General features: G+C 31.9%; 1 protein-coding gene and 1 pseudogene across 2 annotated transcripts in view; one reads left to right on the top strand and one right to left on the bottom strand.

The window, feature by feature from the left end:
- Positions 1-13,734, bottom strand: part of Abcd3 (ATP binding cassette subfamily D member 3) — an 86,425-nt gene that overhangs the window by 58,742 nt on the left and 13,949 nt on the right. The gene's annotated exons all lie outside the window — the stretch shown is intronic.
- On the top strand, positions 3,333-4,139 carry LOC101963330 (F-box/LRR-repeat protein 3 pseudogene; annotated as a pseudogene).

Raw genomic sequence — 13,734 nt, 5'->3', positions numbered from 1 at the left:
ATTCTGTTGCTCTATGTTATTTTCATGATTATAAAACAAAGTTCCATTTTAAGATCTCGGTTTTTCAGAAATTCTCTAAAAAAATCTCTCATTTATAATCATCCCCATAAAAGAAAGTTTTAATGGCAAAATTATTCAATATGAGGTCAAAAGTTGAAGAAAGATTTTCTCAGCTTTGCATTAGCATACATCAACCTAATACAAATTCTACTACTGCAAATTTGTTTATTACCATATATGTGGTCTGTAGACAATCACTTAACCATTCAGACACAAATACCAGCACTGAGATCTGTTGAGTATGGTAGACACTAAGATAATCAAGAATGTGCCAAATGTGCCAAAATGCAAACACAAAATTAGAAAATTCTCATAGAAATCTAGGACCTAAGGGACAGATCTTAGACCTACTATCCTCAGGCCCTAGAGATACTACTCTAGACCACCTCAGTCAAAATCTCTAATGAATCTCCAAATCTCCAGCTTTCATGAGTTGTTGACTTGAATATCTATCTGTTTTTTAAACAGGGTTTAATGAAAATACTGTAAATATTATAAACCTGATATCCACATCTGAATGTACCTTTCCACCCTAAACCTACTCTTCCGTTTTCCTATACTGAACATGGGTCCTAATTCAGTGAAGATATTTCATATATACTAGCTACCCAAACAACAAACTTAGGAATTATTCTGAGATATCTTTCCTTTCTCACACCTTCATTTCCAGTTGTTCTCTACCCTCTTTCCAACTCTACTGCCACTTCAACTCAGGTCACCAAAATTTCTCACATGATCTAGTATAATATTCTTATCTACTTTCTAAGTAGTGTCCTCATTATTCATCTCTCCTATTCATTACAGCAATCATACAAATATGACATGCATTACACACAAATATACAGGTACATATATATGCACACTCATACATATACAAATATACACCCATACACATTGACCACATATATGTATATAAAACATGTAACCTGTCAATTCAACTAAAACAATGCTTAGAACCTAATTTTAAATTTCAATAAACAGGGGAAAGGTTAATAATTTAAACATCCAACAAAAAAACTATAAAGGAACAAGGGAAAGCAGAAAGTAGAAAGGCACAATAAACACTAATGGATAAAAACCCAAGGGTTGGTTCTTTGAAAACTAAAGCATCAGATAATCTAATTCTAAAAGGAGTACAAAAATGCAAGATAAAAATAAATAAGCACAAAATAGATGAAATTCACTCATTTTTAAATGAGACTTCTTACCTCAACTTTCTATAGAGATTTGAAACCTTGAATGAAATGAGTAATTTTTTAGAAAAAGGAAAAAACTAAACAAGCTTGAAAATTTGAGAAATTTGCAAAGTTTCAGGTACCTACCTCCTATTCACCTTACCCCTTAAGAAAAAGCACCAAGTCCAAAAGATTTATAGTGGAATTCTACAAAATCTCCAGAGAAGAGATAATTTCAATGTTTTGGCTATTCTAGGGCATTAATAAAAGAAAGTATCCACATTATTTTTGCTTCAAGTAAAATACCAACACCAAAAAGCTGAAAAGTAAAAATAAAGGTTTCTCACTCTCAAGATAACCCACGTTCTCCCTTGAACTCATTTTCCTAATTTTGTTTTTGTGCCTCTAAAAATAAATTTTTGAACAAAAAACTATATCTATTCTCACTTCTGCCAATAGTGAGAATGCATTGGATATTAAAAAATTAAATACTTTAAATTAAACATTTTAAAATAAACATATAATCACTTTCAGAACAATGTCCAAACTCCACAATGTAGTACTCAAGAACTTCATGACCTGGTTCTAGCCTTGTTTTTCAGGCTTATCTCCTGTCAATAAACACAAATATTCTGTGCTTAAGTTACCTTAACACATCACATTGTACTATACAAAACTACAAATATTTGGCCATTTCTCACTTACAAAGTGGCAATTTCACATGCTTCCATCTAATGCTATGTTAATCTTCCAGTATGTCTTTCTATACTTCTTCCTCAATTACCCTGCTTAATTCCTACCTGTCTTGAGAACTCAGCACATGACTTCTTAGAATGGAGTGATCATCAGTTCGCCTGGAACAACCTTGCTTACACCTACTGACCTTGTATAATGATTAATGGTACCGTCTTTCAGTCTCAAAACTGTACCCATTAGAAAAATAAATTACAGGTGACCCTGTCTTAGAAGCCTTCTCTGTTCATTTTCCATCCACAAACAATGTGCTCCCTTTACAATCTGTACATCATATCTGTCCTTCATCAGCTACTTGAGAGCAGGAGCCAAGTCTTGCTCACCTCTATATCACTGATGCCTAAGACTATGACTGGTACATGGAAGGTGCTTTGGAAACTTCCGCCCTGTTTGCCTTTTAAATTTTATTTTACTTAATATGTTAGTAAAGTTACTTTCAAAATTAAAAAAGGAAGGAAACTGTTAATTGAGTTAGGTCAACACTTTCGGAATTTACCAATAAAACAGAAAGATCTAAACAACCAGATATCTAAGTGACCAGCTTTGGAAAACCTTCTAGAGCTGAGGCAGTAAACCAACTGAAATGAATAAATGAGAGAGCAGTTTTCTAAGACAAGCAACATGAGGAATACAAGGATACTAATTTTTTCATGAAACACTCAGAGTAAGATAAGTGCTCAAAAGTTCAGCTACATTTGCATATATTTTTTAAGTATCTCTTGATATCTAGAATTTTTCCAAATAACTTGAGTGTTTTATCTAATTTTTAATATAACTGAATCCCATTTAGAAAAACCCATACCTGGACACAAATTATTTATCATTGACCATTGAAGTATTTTTAAAAAATAAAAAATTAAAAAACAACCACCTGCATTCAAGATAAATTTTTAAAAATTATTGAGATTTTTCTCAATGAGTATAATTTGATTTTTCTTTACATCATCAAAAGTACAAAGATCTGGAGATAGACAACAGAGGCCAAGAGTATACATATCTTAAAAGCCAAATCCTAATAATAAAATCCAAATTTAGTAACAATGTGTTTCCATAAAGCAAATATTATATACCTAAATTTAAATCAATTAGAATTCATTTAAGGAGCCATTTATGACAAATAAGAAGTCCAACCCAAAACTTGTTTTTCCTTATGCAATTCTTTCACAAATCAAATCTCCTAGATAAATGCCCTTGGCAATAACAACTTTCATCTTCTAAGGATTTGAATTCATTTTTAAAATGCCCAAAAGCAGTTCAAGTTATGTCATAAAAAATAGATGATTATTTCAAACATTGATGCTTTTGGTCCACTGAAATTACAGACTCTACCATAGAAGAATTGTCATGGTAAAAAGAGGGAAAAAAAAGAAAGAAGCCAACAACTCAACTCTGATGCAGAGTACACTTATAAGACATAGGTACCCCAGTAATGATCCATCCCTCAAAGTACTAGTGGCCAACAATAGTGATACACTGAAGCCACTAAAAATGAGCAGCTTTCCTCATGTCTCTTCAGCTGGTATCCTTTGTGTGGCTGATCAATGTCACGGCTTACCATTGCCCTGAATTACCACTAAGTGATGATCTGCTATTTACTCTGCTTTCTCAAAAGCATGTTCATTTAAAACACTTGCACATTAATGCAGTCAGTGAAAATCCTGGACAGACACATTTCCATATTACTCAGAAAAGCAGGGATGCATTCATCAAATATTCAACCACAGTGAACTTAGTGATGTATTTTTTTTAATATAAAAAGGAATTTGACCCATTTTTTCATTATGAAATTCCTGCCATTCATCTTCACTTTTGAGAAATCGGTAAGCAAAGGCACACTTGACTGTGTGGGAATGACATGCCCTAGACTAGTTGAACTAGTAATGTATGCTAATGGATTATAGTTGCTTGATGAAGAGTTAATTCACATTCCAGAATGTTGCAAAAATCTGTCAGCACTGAACTAGGGGAATGTGAAATCTCATGTAGTGCTTTTGTTGAGTTTGTGAAGATGTATGGTGGCCACCTGTCTCAGTTATCCATTATGAAGAAGTATTAATTCCTGGCAAAAAATATAGTTTGGAGCAGATTCACTGGGAAGTATCCAAGCATTCTGGTAGGATGTGATTTCCAGATACAATGCCTACTTGGTAAGGACTGCATGATGAAGGGCATGATGAATAGCACCTTAACTTCAAGCAAATATATTATAATAAAAATGTATTTGCTGTCATTCTGATATAATTCTACTATTTTGTGGGACATAACTTTGATACCCAGTGTATACAAAAGGATTATTTAATAAGTTATTTAATTTCACATGTCTGACTTATGGAGATGTTTTGAATTTGAACTCAATCAGCCAGCTACATCTTATTTGAAAACTATACATTCAAACCATCTATAATAATCCTATAAATCAGTTTGGGGCAGAAAAATCTACTTGTTCTTTTAGCCTGATAAAATTCAAATCTCTAAAACTTAAGGAAAAAATATTTCAGATTAGAAAATAATAACCATTTCTGAAGATTAAACAATTCATAGTCTGAAGGAAGCAAAAGCCATACATTATAATATCTAAGAAGCAAGTACTAAGAGATTTTTCTGAAAGAGAGAGAGAAAGAGAGAGAGAGAGAGAGAGAGAGAGAGAGAGAGAGAGAGAGAGAGAGAAGAGAGATGATTTTTTTAATATTTATTTTTCAGTTTTCGGTGGACACATCTTTATTTTATCTTTATGTGGTGCTGAGGATGGAACCCAGCGTCCCGAGCATGCCAGGTGAGCACGTTACCGCTTGAGCCACATCCGCAGCCCCTCTATTCATTTTTTAAAATGACATTTTAAGGTCTTCAATTATACATACACCTGTTATGAGCGAGGTGTTTAATATAGCTCAGGAAAGTGAGCATTTTGTGATAAAAGTATAGGATATATCCACATCTAATGACAAATATTTGTTGAATGTTCTCATGTTACGAAGCTGTTTTAAAAATTTTTAAAAAAAAAGGTGTGGGGGAGATGAGAAATTGGAACACTTAGAAAACTGATAAATGTCACACAGTGGTTATTATAGAAGGGTAACACACAGAGCCAAGTTCAAACTACAAGGAAATAAATGGAATAGAAGGGAAATAAAATTTAGCTTTGTATAAACTTCTAGATTTCCTTTGTAATCTGCTAAACGACATAAAGTTCTTTTCTATAATGTATTACTATGCATGTGGCACTTGAGGCATTGTAAGCAAAAGTAGGGACTGTTTTATCAGTCTCCTTGGTTTTTTCTTTATTTAAACTAGTTTGAAAGTATTTTACTACAATTAAAATGAAAATCTTATCTACTTTTAAAAAGCCAAATAAAAATAATTAAAGAAAACTTTTAAATGTTTTATAAATTATTTCCATGAAAGAATATTAGTCTCCAGTGAATTTTAGAGATGGCTCATCTTTCCATTTTGGAATTATGATGTTAATATAAGTAGAGTTAAAAAGGGAGGGTTGGGGCTAGAGCTCAGTGGCAGAGCACTTGTCTACTATGTGTACGACACTGGGTTTGATCCCTAGCACCACATACAAAAATAAGCAAATAAAATAAAAGCATGCTGTCCATCTACAACAACAACAACACAAAAAAAGAAGCACCAGGGTACAGTTGAGCATAAACAGAAAATATAGAAGATGATATATTTAAATTCATAATATTATATATTTGAGTAAACATTGCTAAGTGAACTGAAAAATTTTAATAGAAAAATATCTGCTGTTTTGTGATTGTTAATTTGGTTAAACTAATACTTTATATTAGATAGATTTTATATTACTTTAATATGAATAAAAGTAATTCCATGCATTCAAGAATCTATATAAATACTATGTTTGGGGTTATATTTAGTATTTAATTGTTTTAGATAAAATATAAACTTTGATTCTAGGTACTATAGTGTAGTAGATACTATCCTCCTAAGAGAACTGAAAGTGATTTATCCCCAGAAATAATCATAATGCTTGAAATGGTTCCCTTCAGTAGTATGACTTTTAGAAAGTATTTTGGCAATTAATAGAAGTTAATCTTAAAATACATGAACTTCCTAAGAATAAAATAATAATTATTTTTGACATAACTTATGCTTTTCAAAAGAGATATTTTATGCTTCAGTAACATATAAAAGAGAATTTAAAAGGCTCATCTAAACCGGAAAATTAAAAGCAATTATTATAACATTTCCCGCCTCTTACCACATAGTTCTGATTGTACAAGAAACACTTGTACCTAGTAGATTTTGTTTTCTTTTTTTAACAACTCTGGAAAATGAATATGACAGTACATGAATTAGTTCTACTAACCAAAGCTTGAAAATTTAATTTTTGTACAAATTGAATTATAAAATGCTTGAAATATTTTGTTACTTTATAAGCAAAATGCACAGCACTTAATCTGTTTATATTGTAAAAAATGTTAAATGCTTTTATCAATTTGGGAATAGTTACTAAAGAAAATTTAAAAGACAAATTCCTTAGAATTTCTAAGGAAATGAATATTATAATATAGAATTTGAAAGCAAAAAAATCTACAAGCCTTATCACAACACTATAGATCACAGACTCAGATATATAATAAGGGATTCAAAGATGAATAGGATAATACTTGCCTTCAAGGGGTTTACAATCTAGCTAGAGAAAAGTACTTACAGACAACTAGCCTATCAGATTAGTATTTAGATCTAAGCAAGGTGCTATTAAAGACAAAGTGAAAAGCAACTAATGTAAACCCAAGAGGGGAAAAAAGGTAAAAACTGTATTCCAGAAATGATGTGAAATCTAAACTGAGATTTAAAAATGAACAGAATTTATGGGAAAAGTGATAAAAGGTATGATATTCCAAGTTAATGATAAAGCATTAACATGATAGTGATGTGGGAAAACAATGACATAACTCCTTTGAGAAACAAAACTATGAAACGTGAAATCTGAGTTTTGCTTTTGTTTATTAAGATGCTATGCTACAAAGCATCTTAAGGGTCTTAAAGTTGTTCCCTTATTGACAATGTACCTAAACAAGAAAACTTTGCTCTTAAAAGGAAAGTACGGCTACTATAAGCCTCTAAATTTATCCTGACAAGAACTGTTAAATAAAATGTCCAGACCACAATAAAAAATAATCAAGCACCAAGGTTGAAACCACAATCAGAAACCAAGAACCAACAAAAATTACAGAAGGCAAACAGACCCAAAAAGATTCCAGACACTGGAATTTCCAGACAAATCCTATAAAATATAGTATGTATTAAATAAATATAAATAAAGGGGGAAGCAGAATGAAAGTAGTGTTCTAAAATCATTTCCTGGGAGGATGACGGAGTATCACTAATGTTTAGACTTGTTTAACATTTGTTAACACTGTTCAAAGGTATGTAATACATGCTAAAATGTGTTGGGTAAACAGTAAAAGACAAAAAGAGCTCTGAGAATAACTTCCTAACTGGAAGGGGGACGGGGGAATGAAATAATAAAAATAAGAAATCAATTGCCTTACAAGTAAACCCAGACAAAACCAAAGAGGAACTGTTCAGTCACAGAACTGAAGGTAAAAACTATTTTAAATATCTGAGTTTTGGGCTGTTTTATTATGTAGCAATAGATAGCTAACAGATATAATTCTGAGAACTCATGCATCAAAGAAATCTGAAAATATCCTGAAATAAATGATACATCAAATAGTATGTTTACAAAATGAAAAAATTTACATATCAAGAAATCTGTGGAATCTAAATGAAGCAGTAATTCAGAGAGATCATTACTTTAAATACATATATTAGAAAAAGCAGCTGATTATAAAAACAAAATTAACTGAGAGAAAAATAAAAGAATATAAATAGATGCAAAATATAATATGATTTAAAAACAGACACTAGGCAGGTAAAATAAAAGCTGCATTTCTTTAAAAAAAAAAAGTAGTACTTTATAAACTTGCAGCAGGATCCAAAAAGGGGAAAATAAAAATATTTGAAATTGATTTATAGATTAGACAAAATCACCACCAAATTCCTACAATGCTGATTCTAAAATTATACACAAATTAAGAACAATTCAAGAGTTGATAACTGGAGAAAATGAAGAGATATTAGGGAATAAAATAGACCAAAATATATTGTAATATTGTGTGAGTATACAAATGTGTAACAATTAATTCTACTATTATGTGAAATTATAATGCACCAATAAAAAATAAAAATTTTAAAAAGAGTTGATAACTGGCAAACTTCTTCACAGTTTGTATATAAGATTCACTATATTCATAAAATAGGGTTCCTCTAGATCACCTGTTTCTTTATCAAAATATCCAATTCCCATAAAGGCAGAAAAGTCACTTTAAACATCTTATAAAGAGGATTACAATCATTCTTTTTTATTTAATACTTTTGGTTGTAGATGGACACAATATCTTTATTTATTTTTATGTGGTGCTGAGGCAGGTGCTCTACCACTGAGCCCTAGCCCCAGCCCCTACAATTATTCTTAACAATAATTGTAAAGGTTTTCTTGGGTTTTTTTTGTTTTTTTTTTTTTTTTTTTTTTAATCTTTTAACCAGACACAATGGCATGTACCTGTAGTCCCAGCTGTTCAAAAGGCCAAGGCAGGAGAATCAATCACTTGAGCCCAGGAGTTTGAAGCCAGCAGGCTGGGGCACACAGTGAGATCCCATATTTTTTTTTAAAAAGCTTCTGTTTTCTGTGATACCTTGGTTTGCAATCTGAAGCAATGAAGGTCTCTGGCATGGCAGGAGGGCTACTCCTACTGTGTGGGATTCATGGCCTTGCTGATATGTCTGTAAATTTCTGAATTCTGGCTTTTGGTCAGAATTAGATGAATGTCTTTGGTGAATGAAATGCCACCCCAGCCTTATGAGCTTTATCTAGGAACTGTTTGTTCTGTAAGCAGAGTGCTATCTGGCTTCTTCAAATTCATTTACACTCTTACCTCCGGTGGCATCAGGAAATATGAACACTCATGGGGCATTCTCACTGAAAGTTCACTCACATATGAACCAGTGATTTCAAATATCAAAGGTTATACCCCAATATCATGTTTTGTTCAAAAAAATTCTTCATTCATCTTTGCACATAAAGAGGTATGGAATAATAGTATTCCATCTGGGAAAACAACCCCTGGGCCAGTGGGAAATAAAAACTCAACATTATCTCAAGTGGAAAATTTGGGGACCCTTCTAGGAGCATCAGATGGGCAAGTTTTTCCCTTGGTAGACTAATTTTTATTGCTTGGTGTGAAGTGGAAGAATTAAGCTACAGATTCTGGTGGTGAAGATAACCCTATAAGCCCTGGAACTCCAGTGATCCAAAGGTTGCACTGACTCTTAAGAAATGGACAAATGTATATGGATATTATCTTTTACCTTTTTAATAATGTTCTTTTAAAAATAAGTTTGCTCTGCTGTACATATTTATGCATGTGAGGGGAAAAGGAGCTTCCCAGACTTATATTTGTAACAAAGGCAATTTCTTTAAAGCTTTTAATTGTGATTATAAACTTACTAAAAAATGCTAGAGTATTACAAAGATTTCTCATATACTTTTCAACTACATTTCCCAATTAACATTTTACCACATTTGTTTTATTATTCATTCTCTCTCCATACACATATACAATTTTTTTCTGAAAGATTTAAAATTAAATATTTAAATACATCAGTGTCTATTTTCTAAAAACAAAGACTTTCTCTCACATAACCACAGTACAATTATCAAAACTGTGAAATTAACATTGATGCAGCACTATAATCTATAGATTTTATTCAAATTTCTCCAATGGTCCCAATAGTATGTCCCACCCTATTCAATCAACACCCTTCCTTTCCACTGTGCTCTCATTCATGCCCTGTAAATAACAAATTTTATCACTTTCTGATTTATCTATCCTGTTTCTTTTTGCACAAAATGAGCAAATATATATACATTTGATTTTTATTCTTTCTTACATAAAAAGTAACATATCACAGTCTTTAGTAATTTGCTTTACTTCCTGACAATCATTCTTATCTGTCCACAGAAAGCATCTTCATTTTTTTAGCTACTCAAAACTCCACTATGTGTTTGTCAACCAGATTTTATGGGCATTTAGACTTTCTCAAACAGTTTACAATTACAAGCAATCCTCTAATAATAATCTTATGCATACTGTCACAGCTGTATCTTCCATGAGACTGCTGAGTCAATAGGGAAATGCACAGTAGTTTTGTTACCTATAGCCAAATTCCCCTCCAAAAAGAATGTGCTTTTGTTTTAGCACCAGCAGTATAAAAGTGTAAAAAATGTGTTTCTCCATTGCCTCACAAATAAAGTATATTATGACATTTTTCAATTTCTCCCAATGTAAATGTGAAGCAGTCTCTTAGTATAGATTTAATTTGCATTTCTCATTTTGAGTGAAGTCAATCATACATGTAAGAGTCATTTTTGTGTATTATCCCTTTATCTGTGATATACACTAAAGATAGATTTTACATTGCCATTTGTCTTTTGACACTTTGGTGGGGTTTTGCCACACATGAAGTTTTTAATTTTATGAAGTCAAATAATCACTATCTTCTTTTATTGTATTTGAATTTTTGAGTCACACTTTGAAAGATTTCCTATGTATCTAGGTTACAGAGGAATTCACCCACTTTTAATCTGGCACTGGCGTAGCTTTAATGGATTTATTCTTACATATGGTATATTTATTCTTGTATATGGTTATTCTTATTTCCAGTAGCTTACCAGTTTGTCTCATCAGTGTTTATTAAAAAGTGTATCTTTTCCAATGATTTGAGATGAATGGGATGATTTTAAATCTCCCTGAATCCATTTCCCACCTCCAAAAAAAAACCCAGACTGAACAAATAGAATAGCAAACCCAAAAATCCATGGACAACATATACAACAAAATTTTTAAAATGATTAAGTGTTCCTACAAGACCCAAAATATAAATATGAGGTACCAAAATGCCAACAGCTACAAGACCTGAATGATAGCAGTATCTGTGTAAAAAAAAAACAGTAGAGAGAATTAACAGGGTATCCAAAATCACTAAAATAACTCACTGGAAAATTCAAATGGCCAATTTAAGAAGAACAGTGAAAGTGGAAGGAGTTCTGCACATTCCAATAAATAGCATGGGGATTCAATGAGCTCAAGGTAAGGTTGGAATGGGTAAAACAGCCTGGAACCCTTAATACTCAAAATTAAACAACTACAACTCCTTTGGGGTTCAGAAAACAATAACCCAAACATGCCACTTTGGATTTCAAATTGAAAGCACTAAAAAGCATCTAATGCTTTTCTACCTAAAGATTGAATCTGCCAAAGAATAACACAACTGTCTTCAAATTTTCTTACTGAAGTTTCATTAACCAAGGAAGATTATCACAGGAAGAAACTGAAAATCAGACACTATCCCTCAAGCCAAGAACTTTGTCCCAAGCCACTGTCTATTTATTCCTCCCCTAAAAATCATTTATTCCCCTTAAAATTGCCCACAGCCCCCTACTTTCCTCTCTCCTATGAAGAGTGTATTTAAGTCTCAACCCTCTAGCCTTTCTTTGAGTTCTCATATTTTGTTTGGTGCTTAAGCACATTAACAAACTGTTATGAAGTCTATTGTCAGTTTGTTCCATCATACTCAAATATTGAAGGGAAAGTTTGAACTTCCCTACAGCTTCCTTTCAGAATAAAGCCTCACCTTGAAGAGAAACTGAGGGAAACAGAATCCAGCACAAGCTGACTGAGAACTAAATGAAGGAAAGAAACAGCATGGAAATCTGACAGTAAACTACCATATTTTCAACCATTACAGGAAAGCAACAAAAGAGGGAGCTCTAGAGCACAATTAGAAAAATTATACTTCTCATTTTAAAAGGTGAAGAATTAACTTCAGATTCAGAAAATAAGCAACAAAATAGGCTCAAAGTTAAATCTTTTACATCGTTATTTCAAAGATTAAAAAACATAAGTGCATTCCTACATAAAATGAAAAGATGTCAGAAAGACTTTCCTATAGGAAATAAAAACTATAAATTATGATCTCAAACTAAAAAAATTAAGTTAACAATGCAGAATATAAACTAGTAAAGAAAACAATTTGTAAAACTTACAAATGTGATAATCAGAAATTTGAAAATTTAAAAATTGAATATGAAACTATAAGAAATACAGAACAAATTAACAGATAAAACTTGAAAATAATACACAAATTATATACATACAATTTTATATATTTAAACAGAAAACAAACTATTTGAGAAAAGTGATAAACATAAATGACAAACAAAGGTCATCTGATTTGTTAAAGTTCCCTCATAATTATTTTTAAAAAGGAAACAAAAAATAAAACTACAATTTGAAAAAACTCACCTGTAATAAAAAGGATTTGAAACCATAATATTAAACCACATGAAAATGCCAAAATTTGATCATTTTTTGATCTATAAAAATGGTTACTTCAAGCTGGGCATAGTGTCACATGCCTATAAGCCAGCCTCAGCAACAGTGAGGCCCTAAGCAATTTATGAGACCCTGTCTCTAAATAAAATACAAAACAGGGCTAGAGATGTGGCTCAATGGTTGAGCGCCCTGAGTTCAATCCTCTGTATCCCCTACCCCACCGCCAAAATAATGGTTATTTCACGTGGTTCAATAGAAGAGGGGAGAAGGAAACTATATACTTCAGAAAAATCAACCCAGAAGAACCCAGGATTTATTACTAAAATAAATGAATATAAGCTAACAACTAAAATAACATTTATAAGTTTTAATATGTGAAAACAACATTTGCATCCCCAAAAGAATAAGTCACACAAAGAGGAATGCAAATAGGTCACCACCAAACTTTGTGAGCGGAACTTAATGTCAGAAAACAATGGAGTAACACATTCGAATAGTCAAGAAGAAAAAACATGAACCAAAGAATTTTAAGTCTAGCTGAATTATCAAATAGTCAAATATAAGAACCATAAACTGTTTTAAATATGAAAGCATTCATGAATATTGTCCATGAGTGAATGTTGTCCATAAAAAAAAAAAAATGATGATCTTGGACAAAAGGAATGACTACAGAGCCACTGTGATAAGGAGAGGTAACAAGCATTAAATATTTATTTACTTGTAGAACCAAGACTAAATAAGAGTTAAAAGGGAGAGAATATGCTCTGATGATGTAAATATAATACAACCATAAAAACATGAAGAATTTGAAGAGCATGTATTTTGTTTAAAAAATACTTTTCAGAAATCATATTGATTTATCTGTAATACTACCTGGAGAGTGTTATGTGTAGAAAATGTGATAAAGCAACTGAGTATCCCTGTGATATTCTAATTTGACCATCCCCTATATTCTTAATAATCAGGATTAATGGTATAGAAAAAAGGAGATACAAATTTTGGCAGCAGTTAGTGATGAGCAGTGAAATATGAACCAACACTACAGCTGGGTCACAGGGTTTCTTTGAAACTGCCTTTAGTGAACAATCAAGTAACTTGTAGAACAACAACAGGTGTACTAACCCTGAGAATAAACACATGGAAACCGAGGAAGTCAATTAAGAAATAGGTCAAGAAAGAAAGATCAATGGAGCTAACTTCTTGCAGGGTCTACTGAGGTTATTGTAAAGTTAGAATTTATGGACCTAAGTTTCTCAATGTATTTCAGAAGGAATTATCATTAACAATACAGGCACACTAAGATGAATTTTGCCCAG

This window comes from Ictidomys tridecemlineatus, chromosome 11, assembly GCF_052094955.1.
Source record: "Ictidomys tridecemlineatus isolate mIctTri1 chromosome 11, mIctTri1.hap1, whole genome shotgun sequence".
NCBI classification, from domain to species: domain Eukaryota; kingdom Metazoa; phylum Chordata; class Mammalia; order Rodentia; family Sciuridae; genus Ictidomys; species Ictidomys tridecemlineatus.
The sequence above is the reverse complement of the archived record's forward strand: the minus strand, read 5'-3'. Positions and strand labels throughout refer to the sequence as shown.